Source organism: Rattus rattus, chromosome 5 (assembly GCF_011064425.1).
Source record: "Rattus rattus isolate New Zealand chromosome 5, Rrattus_CSIRO_v1, whole genome shotgun sequence".
Taxonomy (NCBI): Eukaryota; Metazoa; Chordata; class Mammalia; order Rodentia; family Muridae; genus Rattus; species Rattus rattus.
The window spans coordinates 102,806,241-102,825,392 of record NC_046158.1 but is presented as its reverse complement, the minus strand read 5'-3'; the positions used below and the strand labels follow the sequence as shown (position 1 = coordinate 102,825,392).

The window sequence follows — 19,152 nt, the reverse complement described above, 5'->3', positions numbered from 1 at the left end:
AAAAGCTACGATGTAGGGAACGAAAGGCACTATAAGCAACACCACTGAAGCTGAGGAGGAGACCAGAGCCAGTGTGCTTAACAGCAGGCGAGCTCATTGTTTAGAAATGGGTCGTTGATCATTAAATGCAAAACATACAAGGCTGCAATTATTTGCTTGCTTCCCACTCACCTATTTTCCCAATATTATCTATTTTTATAAGCAAAAGTATTTCAAAACATGAAAAGTCTTAAAATCCACACTCACACCCTTATCTCAAATCCTGGATTTAGTCAGAGAGGCCTGTGCTGCTTCTGACTCCCAGAGCTGGTTACCCTGTTTAATTGGATTGATGGTGACGGCTGTAATTACCTTTAATGAGATTGTGTGTCGAGTAACTCTGCTTTTTCTATCAGGGCTAGCTGGGCTTGTGGATACAGACAGAAGAAGCCTCTAGTTATTGAGGGAGCATCCCAGCTTTCCAAATCATGTTTGCTATAGTGGCAGATTTCTAAATGTCTACAGGAAGCCCAAGGAGTCTTCTTTGGAAGCAGGTTTGTGACCTCCACCCTGACCCTGCAGCTTCGCTTTGATGTGAGCTCCAGTGAAATGGCTGTGTTCTAAGCCTCTGTTATCATTCAAATAAAAATGATTTTGAAGGATTCAATGAAGATTAGCAATGGTAAACCTGACCCTTTCTTCCTGCTTTATTGCTGTTTGCTGTTATAAACTGTGACCACCTTGAAAATATGTCTTCACTATTTTTCTGTATCTGTATGTATATTTCCCCCAATAAGGCTTTGCTGTGTTGCCTGGGCTGTCCTTGAACCTGCCATCTTCCTGTCTTTTCTTCCAGAGTGCCATGGGTAAGAAGGTCTATCTTTTAGTTTTTGGGATCTATGCAAGTGACAGGATGGAAACAGCCAGAGGTGATATAAAACTTTAAAGACACAGTAATTTCTAGGCACAACAGGGCTGGTACACAGGTGAGATTACAGAGACTGTGACATCATGCACATGGCCTGTACATGATCAAGGCAGGCAAAATCACAATGTGGAGGAGGAGATGTGGGCACAGAGCCCCGGCCTCACTGAAGAAGCTATTATTCACAAACACTAGCTGCTAGGAAATGAAAAGTCAGTTTTCTTCAGTGGTGGGACACTGGGTATATCCATCCCACTCCAGGACAGGTCTTATGCTCAGGAGTAGTTGGTCAGAACATATTTGTCTCCATGTTTTCTCTCTCTCTCTCTCTCTCTCTCTCTCTCTCTCTCTCTCTCTCTCTCTCTCTCTCTCTCTGTTTACTTGTTTTTCCTTTTTACATTTTGTTTTGAAAGGGAGAGAAAGAACAGAGTTGAGTGGGTAGGGAGGACTTGAGAGGGGTTGGGGGATGGAAGAGAATATGCTAAAAATATACTGTATGCAATTTTTAAAGAATAAAAAGGTGGTTGAGATTTTTTTTAAATAAAGCAATTTTGAGTACAAGCAGGTGCTGCCACACCTAGCACAAAAGCTATTTTTAAAAAGCACCCAATATCTAGTAGAGTTTATCTTACTCTTCTCCCCCTGTGATCTGAAAACTTAACAGTTTCTAAAAGTAACATGGTGAATAAGAGATGTTAAAAATACTAGTCTCTATGTGTAGACAGAGCCGTAATTAATACCTAGGAAGCCAGATGCTCTACGGCAAAAGATGCCTCTATTTTCCAATTAACACATGGAGAGCTTTACATTTTTCAATTGGAAGCCCAGCCTCTGAACAAGCAAGGCGGCCAAATGTACTGCAAACACACGTAGCTTCAGAGAGACGTCGCGCACTGGAAACACACCCCATCTTATTAGCTTCAGCACCGCTCTCATTATAAACAGACTTGCTTATCCTTCCTCCTTCTGATGCGCATGAAACAGAACTTGGATGGGTGCCCTCTTGAAAAAAAAATGGTTCCTGCCTTCACCAACCAGATGGTGCACATCCTCTATGCCTGGTCCTCTAAGGGAATCAAGAGGGGCTCCTATTGTGTTCCATAATATGATTAGTACATCCGCAATAGCGTGTTCTTACGGAGACTTCTGGAAGTTAGACAGCTTGGCTAATGTGGTCCTGCAGAGTTGGATAGGAGACCTCATGCAGCCGAGGACTCAGAGCTATAAGGAGGGGCTTCTGCTTTTTAATTCTTCCAAAATAGTCTTCAGTGGAGGTGTGGGGCCCTGCCACATTGGCTCACAAAGAAGCTGTCTTCTGTCTTTGAAACTCAGAGACAAAAAGTCTGCTGTCTCATAAAAGGGCTAATCAAGCAAGAGAGCCTCCCGCTCTTCCCCTCCTCCCTTCCTTTCTTTGCCCCTCTCCTTCCTGGTCTGATCCGGCCATATTATATTTGTAGTATTTTCCATTCACCGACACCACCAGCAGAGCCAATAACCACTCCTGGCTACCATTTGAGGGTCGCACTCACCACAAACAGAAAAAATACCATTCTGAGTTTAGCCAACGAAGTGGGGAATAGTATACTGTCTCATACCTTGGAGATTATTCTGTCTTGGCAGAACCTAGAAAGGAGAAAAGAGAAATACATGCATTAGTGTTTTCTTTCTCCTTACTTTTGAAATCACAGAGCTGAATTAAACAAATATAGTTTTTCTAATAGTTTAATGAACAGCTAATATCTGCACTTAATCCAACTATTAGGGAACCGTTGGGGTTGAGGGGGAAACATTTGGGGGTGGGGTGAGAGGATTCATGCACCAAGAGTAAATCCCATCCCAGTCTAGTCTCTGGGGTTGTGACACAGCATTTTGAGGCAAAACAAAAACCTTTGCGAGCTTGAAGAAGTCCTGTCAACTGCGTCCAATGTATCCCATCACACTTCACAGGTCAGAGAGAAAAATCCCTCTGGGTTAAGACCCTGTTCACCAAATGTAGCATCACAAATCAGTCTCTGTACCATAGTCTAGTTTAGCAGTAAGGCTAGGCTGGTCATGTGACAGCAGAACGGACTCAGATAGGTCTCATCCTGTGTAGACCTGAGTCTGAAGAAAAGTTTTTGAATTGCTCAGGGCAAAGCCTCTGCCAAATATCACATCTTCTCCCCAGTTTGCTTTTTGGAAGCATTTCTTTCATATCCTAAGCATGTGTGCATTTCAACTTGGGCTAGAAAGATTTAATTAAGAACAACTCCATCACCACCAAAGGAGGCTGTACTTAATCAATAGCTCCGGATCTGAGAAACATTTTTCCCCGAATGCTGCATGGTTCTCAGGAACCTGGACTCCTTCCCTTTCTTAAAATGTAAGACTGCTTCTCTTTCTGGTATTTTGCCAATTAGAAAAAAAAATTGCGTTGAGCAAACAGCTAGCAAATCCATCAAAAGGTTAGGATTCTTTTTATTTGAGTGCTCTTTCCTAATGGGTTGAAATTGATTGATTAGCTCACCTAGAACAGACTTAGCCTTGGGGGAAACAGCTTTGTAGACCTTAGTGGACTGGATTTTAAAAGCCAAAAAAAGAAAAAAACAAAGTAGAAAATCAACATTAAGAATTCAATGGACTTCAAAAGCAGAGGAAAACAGGGGAAACACAGTCTGAAACTATATTAAAATCCTTTTATTTATTTCCAGTCAAATAGCCTCATAATAAGTTATATTGTTATCCTGTCTACCGGCTCCTTCTTAGGCTGGGAATGTGCCTAGGCTATGATCTCCAAACTCAGTTTACACTGAACTTTCCCAAACTTCATGTACTATTTAATTTTAAAATGCTATGACAAATTTATCACCTTGTAGACAGTTCCCCTCCCCTTCCTGCCACAGCTCTACCAACATTCCACATATTGGTTTTGAAACTACCTTCAGAATGAAATTTGTCTAAGTATAAAGTTTGCCTTTTAGATAAGGCAAGAGGTAAAAGAAAGCAGCAGTTAATCCCCTGCCTCTGGCTAGAATTAAGAGAAAAGAACTTCTTGATGGCCGACCACTCTGATCTTGTCTCTCACCATCTTTGCTGATCAGTCTTTGGTATCTATAAGTACCATGCTCCTTACACAGAGAGGAAGGGTTTAGAGAAAGTGACATTTACATTTGACTATGTGGGAATAATATTGGCATGCTTGTGAAAACGTAGATCCTGGGCCCATCTCTGAGGTACTGAACCAAACTGGAGCATCTTAAGTGTTCGAGGGAACTGGTGCCCAGAGATCACCATTTGAGAAGACCTGACCTGGATGTGAAATGTATCAGGTCGTATATGCTGAGTGTCACACTTTGAGTCAGAAGGTATTTTAAGCGGGTGTTCAAGGTGGTCTGCAAGCACTATTCAAGTGTAAGTCTGCAACCCCAGCGCGTGGAGGCTGAGAAAACGGGACTGCTAATCTGAAGCCAGTCTGACCACACTAGCAAGTTGTACTCAGTAAATACACTTAGAGGTATTCAACCAATACAATGCCTTTAGTGCTCGCAGTTCCCTGGTCCCCACCTTTGTGATTTCCAAACAGATATCTGACCTACTGAGCACTGAAAGGAAGAAAGCTTAGGTGATGCAGCCTAATTGACGCAGTGCCCATTTAAAGTTTAATTCTAAACAAGTCACAGAATCCTTAGGAAGACTAGAAGGATTTAGGAGCAAAAAACCCACTCTTTCCCATGTTTTCAAAGGAAGACGCTTTTAAATAAGGAGATGAAAGTGGTCGGGCTCCGGAGGAGCATCTAAAAGATGAATGAAAAATTTTAGCCACCAACTTGAATAACTTCCAGGTGTCTGCTTTCAGATGGAAATATCCACAAGGAACTATTAAGTAAATACGATTAATCATAATTAATCATGCACTGTCTGAAATTGCCTAGAACCAAAATTCTGAAATGGACACATGGCGCCCTTCTGCTGGCTCTAATGCCCCACCAGTTCACAAGGTATCGTGTTGTTTGGTTCAGCACAAGCCTTCCAACTTCCAATCTCTTATTAGTGATGTTGTAAGAAAAAAATGAATAAAATATCCAAATATGTGCCACCAATCTTTGCATATGAAACATCCTTTTCCAACACACATATAGTTTGCACAAATGATAATGAACACATCATCGCTTCCTATGTGCCAGCCCGAGGGTCTCCCTTTCTTCATCTGTAAATGCTAACTTTGCACTTACCACCTAAGTTTCTTGAAGACCACGATTGAGCTAAAATAAGGGGTTGTATACAGATGGCCACCTTTAATGGAACACATACCTAATAATATATATAAAAAAATTATTTTCTTGCCACCATTATGTTACTAGAATGGAAAATTTTAACAGTAAGACATAGGAAGGAACTAATTCAAACAAGGTACTGTCCCTATGTTTTCAATATTGTTGTGGGGTCAGAATGACATGGTCACTGTGGTAATTACTTCCCTCTTGCTGTGACTAAGGGTAATAAGCAAACTAGGGGAGCAAGGGTTTGCTTGGCTAGCTCAGAAATCTCATTACTTTGTGGTGAAAGGAGTTAAGTCCCTTAGGCAGTGAGGGCAAGAGCCTTGGTGGATCATAAGCTAGTCATGTAGAACATGTCACCTTTCCCCTGAAGGAATGACCAGCTCTCTGATTGAGCCGAGGAAGCATGCATAGAATGTGTGGACTGCTTTCTAGTTACATCTGGGATGATCTCAAAAAGGACAGCCCTACTAAAGATGACTTCAGCCACCATCTACCTTCCATCCTGAGATGTGTGAGTCTGTCAGCAGGGTGTAGCAGAGGTTTTTCTCCCTTGAAGCCCCTTCCCACTTGGCAATGAATGCAGGGCTGTGTCCTGCCTGGACACTGAGGTACGCAGAGCATAGCCGCCTTTCAGGGAAGGCAAAACGCAGTGCATAATGGTTGTCCTCAATCTGTGTTTTCCCTGAGTGAATAACAGTGTAGTCTGGAACAATTGTGGTTCCTGGTCTCCTGTGTACCCAGTCAGTACTGGCATACCTCTGGGAGTTGGGAACAGGGGTGCCTGGTCCTTGCTTCTTCCAGGGGAACTGGGTGCCAAGAGTACAGTGGGGCTGGATGAGAAAACACTTTCTCTGGGAGACCTAGGTGAAGTTCTTCAGGACAATGGCTTAAAGATGGTGAATGTGAATGCATATGTCTTACTGAGGGTGAACCAGGGATTAAATACATTTGTGAAAGAAATGCACAGGAAGGAAAACTCAGTAGTTAAACACACAGAACCTATCTAGATACCCCATTAACACAGAGAACTACGGGTGTTTATATTATACTATGTGACTGATTGCCATGTCCTTTCAGTGGGGTGTCATATTTACGTGTTTCAGAGCATGTAGAGGCAGGCAGGGAGTGACCCCACTCAATTCTGAGATTCACAAGGTCTGAGCTCATTCAACCTTAGCAGTTCTTCTGTCTGATGGTATGGTCCACCTGCCCCACACATAAATGCATTTGCTCTGCACAGTCATTGTTAGCATTCTCTTACTCTTTTTGAATGTGTGTCAGTGGACTGGGAAGTCACTGACTGGCCTTGACATTGGTGGCTATTGTGAATCCATACCTCTAGTTAGAATATCCTGGAACATTCTCAAACAACCAGCATCAGTTTTGGGGAGGGCATGGCAACCTGGCTCACACACACCATGCTAGGAACTAAGTAGAGTTAATAAGGAGGAAACAGGGCAACACAATGCCGTCCCCCAAAGATGTGCTTCAGTGACTCAAGTCACTTCTGCCATCTAGATCCTGTAGTTCTAGCTCCTCCCTATAGCCTATTCAAATTCTGAATCCATCACTGGGCCCATTCAGGATGAGGACAGAGGCCTCCAGATCGTCTTGTCTTTAGAAAAGCCCTTGGAGCTCAGAGAGAGATCTACTTTCCTCAACCTTTCTCAATCTAATCAAACTGACAGATTACCCATCTCAGGCCCAGAGCAGCACTCTCATCTTCATTAATCTTTTGGATAGCGCTATAACTTTTTTCCCCTCTTTTCTCAAGAGGTGTTTTCCACAGTGGACTTGACCTTCAGCAGGGAGCCCTTATCCCCCACCTCCCAATTGCACCACATCAACCATACCATCTATTTTTCTCTTTTTTCTTATCTGTAAGTGCCTAGCAACTGTTGATCTTCCCAGATGTCACTTAACAGCTTTCGACTGGACATCCTCTGGATCACAGCCACAGCAAACAGTTACCAGAACCACAGGTCTCCAGGCCTTTGCCCAGGCCCCCACCTTGCTTGTGATGCCTGCATTTCTTCACACAGGAACTTGGATATATTTCTTCCAGTCTTCTTTGCAGCTGATAAATACTTGATCATTCTTTAAAACCACATGCCACACCTTTCCTGTGGATCTTAATTTCCTGAGACAGAGTCACTTCCTTATTTGCGCTTCAGTGCTACTTCTTCCTAAATACTCCAGAATACTAATCAAAACATATTAGCAAGACCTGTGTATAAACCCGCCTCCCTGCTTAGACAAGGGGGTTCTTGGAAGCAAGCCTTCCTACCTTTGCAATGAATATCAAATGTCTACTTTATGCTGGGAGTTTTATATTCTGAAATGCAGGATGAAGAATAGTGAGAATATTTGATGGGTAACCAATAAATTCCACGTCAGGGCATCAGTGAACGAGTGCTTTTTGCGAGGTCTCTAAATGATGCTCCAGTTGTCATTAACTTCCTACTCACTCTTCAACTGTGGGACACATTAGGCACTTATTTGCCAGCATGTTGTGTCTACTAACTTTAGAAAGGGGAAATTATTTCCAGAATGAGCACTGGTCTTTATGGACAAATGAGAGGAAACTGGGAGCCAAGGGAAAGAAGTAAGCTCATACTCTTAAAGCTAAGAGGGTAAAGACAAATGAATAGCATCCTCCAGCATGTGTAAGCCTCAATGACAACCTTGCTACAAAGCGGGTGGTGTGAATTATGTTGTCTCTGTTGATGGATTAAGTCCCCCCAGGCAGAGTCAACCGTGGGACTGTTTCACTCTGAGTTCTTTGCCTCTGATTTTGTTTTTTTAAAGAAAAGAAAAGATCTTGATGTTTAAAGCTTTTCTTCTGGTTATTTACAAAAAAAAAAAAATTAAAGTCTTTCTAGGCAATTGTCCAAATTCAAGAGCTTAAGCGAAAAATCCCCATTTTAGAAAATTTCATGCAATTCTCTATTTGGATTGAGGGGACAGCTTTTTTCTTGACTAATCATAGAACAAAGAGTAATGAATGCTTTTGAAAATTCAGGCAGAATTAGAAGTCAGGATGCTTCTCAGAGGTTAGTGGATCTTTCAAGGCTCAGGAAGGGAGGCAGGGCCATCATTATGCTGCATGCCCTACCAGTAGCTTCTTTGCCCATTCCCTCACTGAATACATTCTGAGGGATCTGTGTTCATTATGATACTTCCCACTAATCTGAAGAAAAACAACATGATTGCCAATGTTGCTTTTCATAATATATATGCAGTTAATGCAGTTATGAGAAAAATAATTTGGAAAGAAAGTATTATGGACCCAGTTTTCATTGGGTTGACAATTATAGAGCTAGTATGCAATGAAAACAAAAAAATTATACAATCTTTTTATAATTTTTATGAAGGGCCCTTCTAGATGCAAATTTTTACTTATGTAATTTTCACAGGCTATAATTTGACACAGACTCTGTCTCCTAACCAAGCGGTTTGTTGTAAACACTATTTAGTTTGTAATTACCATACAGTTAAATGACTAATCACAGAGATTCACTTCATGATCATTGACAAAAATGGCCACACTTAACACAGATGAAATTAACACTAAGGAAAACGGGGCTGCCTCTCACATATTCTCAGCCAATCAACCAGAGCAAAGCCACCGGGCCACAGCTCTACAGTGTGGGATGAGAGACAATCTGTGTTGTGTGAATCAGAGAAAATGTGACACTTAGTAGATCCATTGTCTTGCTCCAAGTCCAGTTGGATGCCAGGAAGGGAAATTACAGATGGACCAACTGAGAAAAAGAGATGTGTTCTTAAGAACATGTGGACAAACCAGGTGAGTCTTATCTTTTTACATTTTCCTCTCTGCCAAGCTCCTCTCTGTGAAATATTCATTTTGAGGGTATTCATTTTTAATGTCTGCTTAGAAAACATTGGTTATTCCTTCCTCCTGACACTGCTTCTATTACCTTAATTTCAGAAATGATGTCTAGTTTGGTGACTGCTAGAGACTAGAGCCAGACTGTAAAATGGAAAATGTCATCCAGAATGCCTCTGACAGCAAGAAGCAACAGCTTGCCCTGAATTCCACTCCTGTTTTCCCAAAGGCACCATTTAGTACCTACAGATGATGGTGTCTTGGATGTATGTTACTATAGTCATCTTTCTTTGCTACTCTCCATGTGGCTCTGTCCACACATTACTCTCTCCAAGCCTCAGCTGGCACATCTCTCTTCAGTGTTACCAGGTAATTCCTAGACACAGGGGTATGAGACATTACACATGGTAGTCCCTGTGATAGTCCCCAACTTCTGTACTCACCTGTGCATGTCATCCTCTGGCCACACATTTGTGTCATGTCTACCCATCTTTGTTCTTTTCTCTCCTGGCATTTTTCTCTACCTAATCTTTGTCCTATCTTAGTAGCACTGAATTGCTTTTCGTATAACTTTAGAATACATAAAAAGAAATCTGGTTCCACCTGACTTTTGTAGCCACCATAAACCAGCCTAACATACTTGCCTAAATACTTGGCAGGCCCAGATGTCCCTGTCACTGTAAAGCAGTCACCTGTTTTCTGAAGATGCCCTCCTGGACTCACAGTTTCAATGAGTCTTTTGTAATTATATATTGTGAACCTGGGCATCTGTGTCCCTTTTTAAAAATTTACATTGACACTCAATCTCCTGTGTTCTTGTGTTCATTGAGAAATGAGGCTTGTGGATATGATTGTGCCTTAAGGTCTTCACACACACAAATGGAGTTTGTGCCTTTGTACAAGGATTTAAGGGAGTCTGTCAAGCTGTCCTACCCTTCTTGCCCTTCTCCTGCATTGGGGCTGTGGTAAGAAGGTGCCATCAAGGAAGGTAAACCAAGTCTCTAACCATATTGTGGTGACCCCACCCCAACCACAAAATTATTTTGTTGCTACTCCATAACTGTTATTTTGCTACTGTTATGAATCTTAATGTAAATATCTGATCTTTTAGGATGTCTGATATGCCACTCCAAAAGGATCATAACCCACAGGTTGAGAAACACTTCTTTAACCATACATCATCTTGGAATCTGAGGCCTCTAGCTCTGAAGAAAAGATAGTTCTATCATTTATGAATTACTTAATTTAAAATTCATTGTTACACCACCATAAACAGACTAAGACAGCCTCCAGCCTCCAACTTCCAGTCTCAATCAAGATCTGACTGCAACTTCCTGAGAGGTCCTGCATGCATTTCTTAGGGTTGCTATATAGAATTCTATAAATAGGTTGGGTTATTAAGGCAGAAATTCATTCCCCCCAATTTTAGGAGCGAAACCCAAGGTGTCTGGAGGGCCATGCTCCCTTTGGACTCTGGATAGATCCTTCAGCTTCTTCCAGTATGACAGTCCTTAGACTTGATATTCTCATGTTATTACAGCATCCCGTTTCCACACCAATGATTTCTTCACATAATCATATTGGATTAACATCTTTGCTAGAACAGTAAGATGTCATTTGAACTAACACTATCTGAAGAGATTTTCTATCTAAATAGACCTGAATTATGAGGTACTTGGACATGGGACTTGGTTAATTTAGTGCTGAGGGTTGAACACAGTGTCTTGAACCAAGCAGGCTCAATAGTATAATTCAGCCCTCAGGAGACCCCAATCTAGAACCACTCAAGGGAACTAAGTCAACCTACAAATCTATGTAACCTAATAGTAGTGTTTAAGTCACTGTGAGTTAGTTGTCCATAGCAACAGATAAACAAAATGATTTTCTTTACTCAGGTCCTCTGGCTTCTGGCAACACAGTCTAGAATTTTTTTCTTGCAAGATTGCTTGGCCTTTTTGAAATTTTCCCTTCTTTGTTTTTGACATTTGTTTTAAGGACAAGGTCTTGCTATGTAGTCCTGTCTTATCAGAAACTTGGTAGCTGGGCCAGAATGGCCTTGGACTTGGGCCCATCTTCCTGCCTCTGTCTCACAAGTGTTGGAATTATAGGCCCATGCCATTCTATTCACATAAGCTTGGTATTTAATGCAACAGACATGGTCACTGTTTCAGAAAGGTGCCTTAGGCTGTACATCCGTTTCTGTTCCCTGCTGGTATACACTGAAATGACCAAAGAAGGAATTCATCAAAAGCATGCAATAGAAAGAAAAGGGCAAGGGGCATGAACAGACCAGAAACTGAAGAATTGATTAAAGGTGCAAAGGAGATAGAATTATATTAGAAGGTGAAGCCAAAACTCAATAAGAAACAGCTAAGAAGCCAACTACTGAATAATGTTTGCCCTGCTTTCTGTACAGAACCCATATCAGGTCCACATCAAGTCAGCAGGACTGGAGGTGACCAAGAGGCGTAGTCAGTATCAGCAGCAGCTCACCTCAATTCCACCCCTCATCTGAATCACCCTTGGAATAGCATCCCCTGGAGAGTTACATTCTCATCTGCATCTGTGAGGGAAAAGCTATAATACCAGGAAAGATTATTTGCCACATGCTTGCTCTTTCCTGCTACCACACCCCTGGGCCAGTCTCCATTGAGGTTCAACCATACACTCCACTTGAGGGAGCTAGGCCACTAAGCACTCTAGTGTGATGGCCTGCCTACCCATGACATAACTCTTCATAGTGTGAGAACTGCTGAACAAAGACATTCTTAAAATCTCAGCCTCAGCACTGTTGACAATTACAGCCAAGAGCTTCTTTGTTCATGGCCTGTGCACTGGAGAGTATTTAACGATATCCTTAGCCTCTAACCTATTAGATGCTGCTTCAGTCATGACATCCAAAAGTACCTCTGGACATTGCTATATATCCCCTGGGGAAGAAGCTTCCCCTAGTTGAGGGGTGTGTGTGTGTGTGTGTGTGTGTGTGTGGGTGTGTGTGTGTGTGTGTGTGTGTGTGTGTGTAGGGATATCCACACACATGATGGCCAGAGAACAATCTCAGGGGTTATTCCCACTCAGAAAGTATCTGCCTTGTCTTTTCAGGCAGGGTCTCTCACTGATTAGGCTAGCCTGGGTGGTCAGCAAGTTCCAGGAATCTGCCTGTCTTCATCTCCTATGCATTGCTGGGATTATGAGCTGTTACCACTGTGCTTGGCTTTTTATTATGTTCCTGCCACTCTGAACTCTTGACTGACCATTCCTCTCTGGGTATTGTTACTCCATTCTCTCTAGGAAATATTAGTCACCTCTAAGTCTTACTCAGACTCCCATGCTCCAAATTCTTCCAGGACTTTGCTTCTACCTTTAGATGAACTACACAGGGGCTAAGACTTCATCCAGATGGTTAGTCTTTAGGCTGCAATGCAAATGCCTGCTAGGGAGACTTTAGCAGTGCAGATTTGGGAACTGTAAACTGAGATACAGGATGGGTTTTACGGTACCCCAACTATGTCTTAGTAATAAAAACATTAAACCCGAGGAGGAGGAGTGCAACCTCCACGAAGGAGAGTCTGGATTGGGCTGACACCCTTGAAGTGGATGCCTGTCTGCTATAGTTCTCTTAAGGAATGGGTCTGCTATAGGTTTGCACTCTGTTCTAATTAGTCTTACTATTTCTCTGATGCAATACCATGACCCCAAAGCTACTTGGGGATGAAAGGGTATGTTTGGCTTACACTTCCACATCACTCTTCATCATTAAAGGGAATCAGGACAAGAACACAAACAGGGCAGGAACATGAAGGCAGGAACTGATACAGAGGTCATGGAGGAGTGCTGCTTATTGGCTTACTCCTCAAGGCTTGCTAGCCTGCTTTCTTATAGAACCTAGGAACACCAGCCCAGTAACCTTACCACATACAATGGGCTGGGCTCCCCCACATCAATCACTAGTTTAAGAAAATCTTCTATAGGCTTGGTTTGCCTACAGCCTGACCTTATGGTGGCCGTTTTTCAATTGAGATTCCCCCCTCTCAAATGATGACAGCTTATGACAAACTGACAGAAAACTGACCAGCACAACACCATACCTCTGAGAAGGAAAGAGGCCCTGGAAAAGGGAAAAGACTTGGACATTAGGCACACCTGCCAGTAAAGGTCAGAGAGAGGGCTTCACAGACAGTGAGAGGGCAGGCTTCATGGTTTAGGTTTGGTAGTGAGGTGTGAGGAGTACTCTAGGCAGACCAACTCCCACTATAGGGAGCCAGGGTGAGAGAGATGGTAAGATGGGGGCATCTGGTCTTCACCAGGGTCAGGATATCTTACAGGTGGGGATGCATATGAGAAAGCTCCATTTGCTCTTTTCAGAGGGTTGCCGTAGCAAACCAACATCAGCAGCCTAACTGGTGTCTAGCCGCATGGGTAAGCTTACCTGTCATGTGACAAAAAATTCCAGTGTTTTGTAATTTACAAATATGTCAAGGTAGAACCTTGGATTTTGTTTTTTGTTTGTTTGTTTGTTTGTTTTGTTGTGTTTCTGAGACAAGGTCTCCTCCCTATTAGCCCTGGGTAGCCTGGAACTATGTTGGCCTAGAACTCATACAGATCTATCTGTCTCTGCCTCCTGAGTTCTGGGATTAAAATTGGGTATCATTCAGTATGGTGGTAACTTATTTTTCAAAAGCAATATTTACTGCTCCAGCAGTAGTATTTAAAATCTGCCACCCAAATATTTTGATTTTATAAATAAAGTTTTATTGGAATGTAGCCATATTCACATTGTGGATGGTTCTTTACAAGGACCAGAGTAGAATAGTCTTGACAGACTTAATAGCCACAGCAGCTGGAATATTTATTAACTTGGCCTTCAGAAAAGGTTTTCAACCCCACATTCCAGAGCACAGAATACAACCTTCTTTTCACACTTTGTTTTCTTCTTTGAGCTATAGCTTTGTATACCAAGACAGAATGCCAATTTTCAGTTGAAGACTGATAGCTTCTATGCAATGTATGCTTAGGTTTGGGTTTCTCTGAGTTTTGAATGAGGGTTCTGTTTAGAGAGTCTGGAAAGGCTGTCAGCATGGACTCAGTTGGTGAATCCATCAGGCAGGGGCAATAGAGTGAGAGCAGTAGGGGTGGGGCATGAAGCTGAAAGAGGTGGAGGTGCTAGGGACTGGTGTCTGAGTATCTGGAGCTGGGAGCCTCCAAGGAGAGAGAATATGACATTTGTCTTTCTGGGTCTAGGTTACTTTATTCAAAATGATGGAAAATGGGATTATTGCCAGGATAGGGCATTTGAGGGTCAAGAATAGGGAGCTGCATCTGGTATAGTAATCTGATCAGGGAATGAGAAAGGGGGCTCTTTAGAGATGGGAGAAGGAGGTAAACAGAGAAGGAGGGAGGAGTATAAAAATGACAATAAGGATGTCCTAAACCTGTGACACATATAATTCTATAAAAAATATATTCCCCATAAATATACATATATAGTTTTAATTAACTTTTCCCATCTGTACTAACAAGACTCCTCCAAAAGCCAAAGACCACCCAAACAAAACAAAACAAAACAAAACAAAGCCCTAATACCAGGCATGGGAAGGCCTCTTTGAGTTGTTGAGAATGACTGTCCAAGAAACTTGTAAAATATACATCCTACTGCTATTGCCCTTGGTTGCCCCCAGATGTAAAAGGTAAGTTTCCGTTGCTGAAGATACCACATACTTCAGAAGCAAAGTCCAGAGGTCCTGAGCTAGAACTGACTTAAGTGTCCTAACTATCATGTTACCAAAGGTACCATGCAGGCTTCCAAAGGAGGTCCTACCCAGTTATGATGCCTACTGTCTACAACAATGACCAGCACAGGGCACAATAGTAGCACAAATACATTGGTACTAATCAATGTATTACTCTCTAATTGAATTTTCTAATTGAACTCAAGACCTCCTCAACAAGAAGAAACTCATGCCTGGTACTGAAAATCTAGCAAACTACTCAGTGCCAGTGACGTCATGGATCTCAGAGGAGAGCCTACAACCACCAAACCAGCATAATCCCTAACTACATCCTAAATATTTGCTCTTATAACTACAGGTAAATGTAGTAGTCCTCACCCTTCATCAAAGAAACTTCTCTTTGCAACAGATGGAGACCACTACAGAAAACTATAACCAATCAATAGGGAGAGTTGCAGAGCCCAGTTCTAATGAGTACAACTATAAAATGCTTACACACTTTAAGGCTCGGCGAACATTCTCAAGAGGAGGTGGGAAGAGTGTAATAGCCAGAGGAACAGAGAATTCTCTGTGATAGCATGTCTTCTAGAAATGTCAGAAGCTACATCCATAAACTCTCACCAACACAACAGCCCAAACACAAGCAAAACAAGAACCACAACAACAGACATGCCGAAGTGGACAAGGGAGAAGCCCTTGAGGCTTCACCCCTATACGAAGATCTACAGGCGACTAAGGAGTGTTGAGAGTGGGAGGTATAGTCTTCCCCAGGGAAGAACAAACCAATTGGTTACACAATACTAAGTGGTTAGCCCCGAGAACACACACATACACCTTTATAAAGATGGAGTAGGTTATATTTAGGAGTATTTTTGTACATTCATATGTACATGCAATAACAATACAAAAGAGAGGCCATGGGTTTTAAAAAAGCGTATATGAGAGAGTCTGGAGACAGAGAAGGGGAAGAGAACATAACATTATATTTAAAAACTCTCTCTATATATACATATGCACGTGCACACACATACACACACACACACACACACGGTGGAGGTGATGTGGGGGCCTCATTGCAAGTCCAGTGTTATGGAGTAGAGCATAGAGAATCTGCCTCCTGGCCTCCCCATTCCCATCCTTCGTCCCTCTTCTATACTGGCTCCCTTCTGTTCCCTGAGGCTCCTACAGCCACAAGAAGCCCCTTCTTCCTACAGGTGCACCTGCCAGCCAGAAACGCCTTAGCCTTTTTCTCCTTTTCACTCAATCCAAGATACCCCCACCCCCTAGGTTACTACAGCTTCCAGCCTGCCCTGCTGGCAGCCTTCCTGGCAGTTGGAAACACCCTGGGGAGAAGAGAGCGAATACAAACAAACAGATATGGGGTGGGGAGAGGGAAGAATCGAAGAAAAAACTGTCAAATTTCATTTTGAAAGTCTCACCCAGCATAGAAATAGATTTCTAGTTTAAAAACACAGCAAACAGTTTTCCCTAGGGTTATAGGGCCACGGGGCTGGGAGCGTGCGAAAGCATCCGTCTACAGGAATTTTTTGGTTGTTTTTGAAGAAAGTTCATTTAATTATTTGGAGTACTGCTCCACTGAGCCAGCTGCTGGCACCCTGAAACTAAGTTCCCACAACTCGGTTTTGAAAGAGCGTTGGCTTCAAAGTGTTCCATTATCCCCAAAATAAAATCTTGTGGGACACATCTGGGTAACATGGTCCCCTTTTATATATTTGCCTCTACATGGGACTTCATACCACACAAAGCACATAGCCAGGAATGGCCATATTTGGTCTTCCCAGTCAGTCTGAGTTGTAGGTCAAAGGTCACTTCTTCCTGGAGGGAAAAAGGTCAGAAAATTAAGGCTCAAACAGATTAGCCCCCTTGCCTGACCACAGGCACCCCAGGGTATAAATAGGCTAGGAACGTGGGTTCTGTTTCCTAAGCCTCTGTGATTCCTCTGGAGTCATTGCTGTACCTGGTAGATTAATGCACAGAGTCTCGTCCCTTAACAGCCCCGCACTACTTCTTGTGAGTTCCCAAGTTCCTCTGCCTGCTAAGCCTGCCTGTGTGATAAAGAAGGGATGCTTCACAAAATAATTACACGTGATAAATGACATAGAACTTGAAAAGGCACTTACGTCATGTTTGTACTGAAGAAATATTGAAAAGTAACCATCTGCTATTAATATTTTTAATTTTACGAAGGGCTACTTGTGTTCAAGAATGACAAAATATTGCTAACATGGGTGAAGGGAGGGTTGGGGAAGCCATTAGGGACTTTGGCTTGGGGTAGATAGAGTCCTTATTCCAGTCATCCTGCTCTTCCTTCAAATCCCTAGTCAGTCAGAATGCTCAGCCTGGCTCTCAGAGTTGCAGTCAGGCAGAGCCCTAGCAAACATCTAGTTATTTTTCAAGTGGATACTCCGCTTTTGTACAGTCAAGTTTTCCTCATGTAGTTACTTCTGGGATTGAATATGCTGATACATATAATTTAAAAATGTTATTTATTTTATATACGAGTCTTTGTCCGCATGTATGTCTGTGTACTGCATGTGTTCCTTGTACCCACAGAGGCCAGAAAATGGTGTTGGATATCCTGGAATTGAAATTACAGGCAGTTTTGAGTTGTGGAGGGTGCTGGGAATTGAATCCTTTTGGAAAGCAATAAACACTCTTAGCAACTGAACCACCTCTCCCACCTGGGCAATGCAGAACAACAACAAAAACAACAACAATGACGACAAAAACAACAACAGCAACAACAACAACAACAGCAACAACAAACCCGCCAAACAAAAAATTCTTAGCACAGGCCATAGCACATAGGTATTGATGGATTTTTTTTTTGTCACAGGTATTAATAGCATCATTGACATTTTATATGTTTTTGACCTCTCCTTGACCCCAGTTCATGTTCTCTGCTTGGGGCTGGCTTTGTGAAGGAGCCCGGTGTATATGAGGTGGCCTCTCCTTTATTTCTTGCAGTGCAGTATTTTTTCCACTATTAAGCCAACACAAGCCTCAGGTAATGTTATCTTTTTTCAGAAGACAGGCTCCCACATAGATGCTGTCAGAGAGAATTTGGGGCGTGTGAACAATTTAAATGAATCAGCCCTGACAAATCCGATTTACAGATTAAAACACTGTTGTGATATTTACCAAAAGTATATATAGCAAGTTAAGACACCTCCGACAGGCTGACATTGATTGCCTGTGTTAATCAACTGGTATAATTTAGCTACAACCAGAAGCAAAATGCTTCAGAAAGATAAACCTGATCATAAATAATTCCAATTTTGATGCATTTCGAAATCAAGGGAGACTGTTGTTCAGGGTTTGCTGCAAGGTGACACCTCTGCTGTGTTACATGAGGTCACATCAGGTTTCATCTGAGTGTTGGGAGAAGATATGAGTTGACATAAACAGATGACAAGGGATTAGGCAACTGCATCAGCCGCTGGTGCATTAGGAGAGACGGAGGGAGCCCGCTGTCTGCGGATTGTACTCACTTCATCTCGATGCTTTTAGGACTGTATCAATAGTCCTTCATCGATGTCCCCAAAATCTCTGGGCAAAATCAAGAATTTGTAGCCTTAAAAGAGACCCGGAGAAGGGCTCTATCTAGAAACCCTGGAGCAAGGTGACTGCTTAAGAAAAACACATTCTGCCTTTCAAAACTTATTTGTTGAATGAATAAGTGAATGAAAGATTCTCTTTCCCTCCCAATTCCCAGAAGGCTGCTTTGCCCTCGGGGCGTGAAAGGGGCTGCAGAGTCTGGAAAGACCCTGGGGGTTTAAAGCCTTAACCAACCCAGTCACTCATTTATTATTTAAACTCTGCCTACTTCTAAAAAAGATATGAGACAGCTTACAACAAAAGATACCAACACTAAAGGGCCTTACCCTCAGCCCTTCCTTGCAGGGTTTCATTATCTGTTCCATGATCATCAAACATGAGTATTAAATGACTATTTGCATGGGATGCTATGCCAGGGGCTGAATAAATCAGGCAGAGCCAGGCTCTGACCTCCATAAATTTCCATCTGTTCAGTTTGCATTCATTCATTCTTTTGACAAATATTTATTTGCACATTCCACATGCATGGCTCTCAGGGATTGTGTGGAAGAAGCAGAAATGAGTTGTGTGCAAACTTTGCCTTAGCCTCAAAAATTTAGAGATTAGCATGGGATGGGGGAGGGAGCAAGGATAGCCAACAAAATAGCGCTGTGATGTGGATTAGGAATAAATAGTAATCCCCTGATGCCAGGTAGAAAGGATCCATGCACTGAGGCTGTCACACAGAACAAGCAGTAGAGTACACGAGTAATTGCATCCGTTCACTGTGTGGCCTAAGGAGAAGCAGGCTGAAATACGTTGTATAACAAATCTTTTCCTGGGGGGATGTAA

The 19,152-nt window shown here is 42.4% G+C and overlaps 1 long non-coding RNA gene across 1 annotated transcript in view; it reads right to left on the bottom strand.

Moving 5' to 3' along the window:
• Window positions 1–1,514: 1,514 nt before the first annotated feature.
• LOC116901897 overlaps window positions 1,515–19,152 on the bottom strand; it is a 380,164-nt gene continuing 362,526 nt past the window's right edge. The window contains exon 4 of the long non-coding RNA XR_004388029.1: window positions 1,515–2,527. This is a non-coding gene — a long non-coding RNA (uncharacterized LOC116901897). The remainder of the gene's footprint in view (window positions 2,528–19,152) is intronic.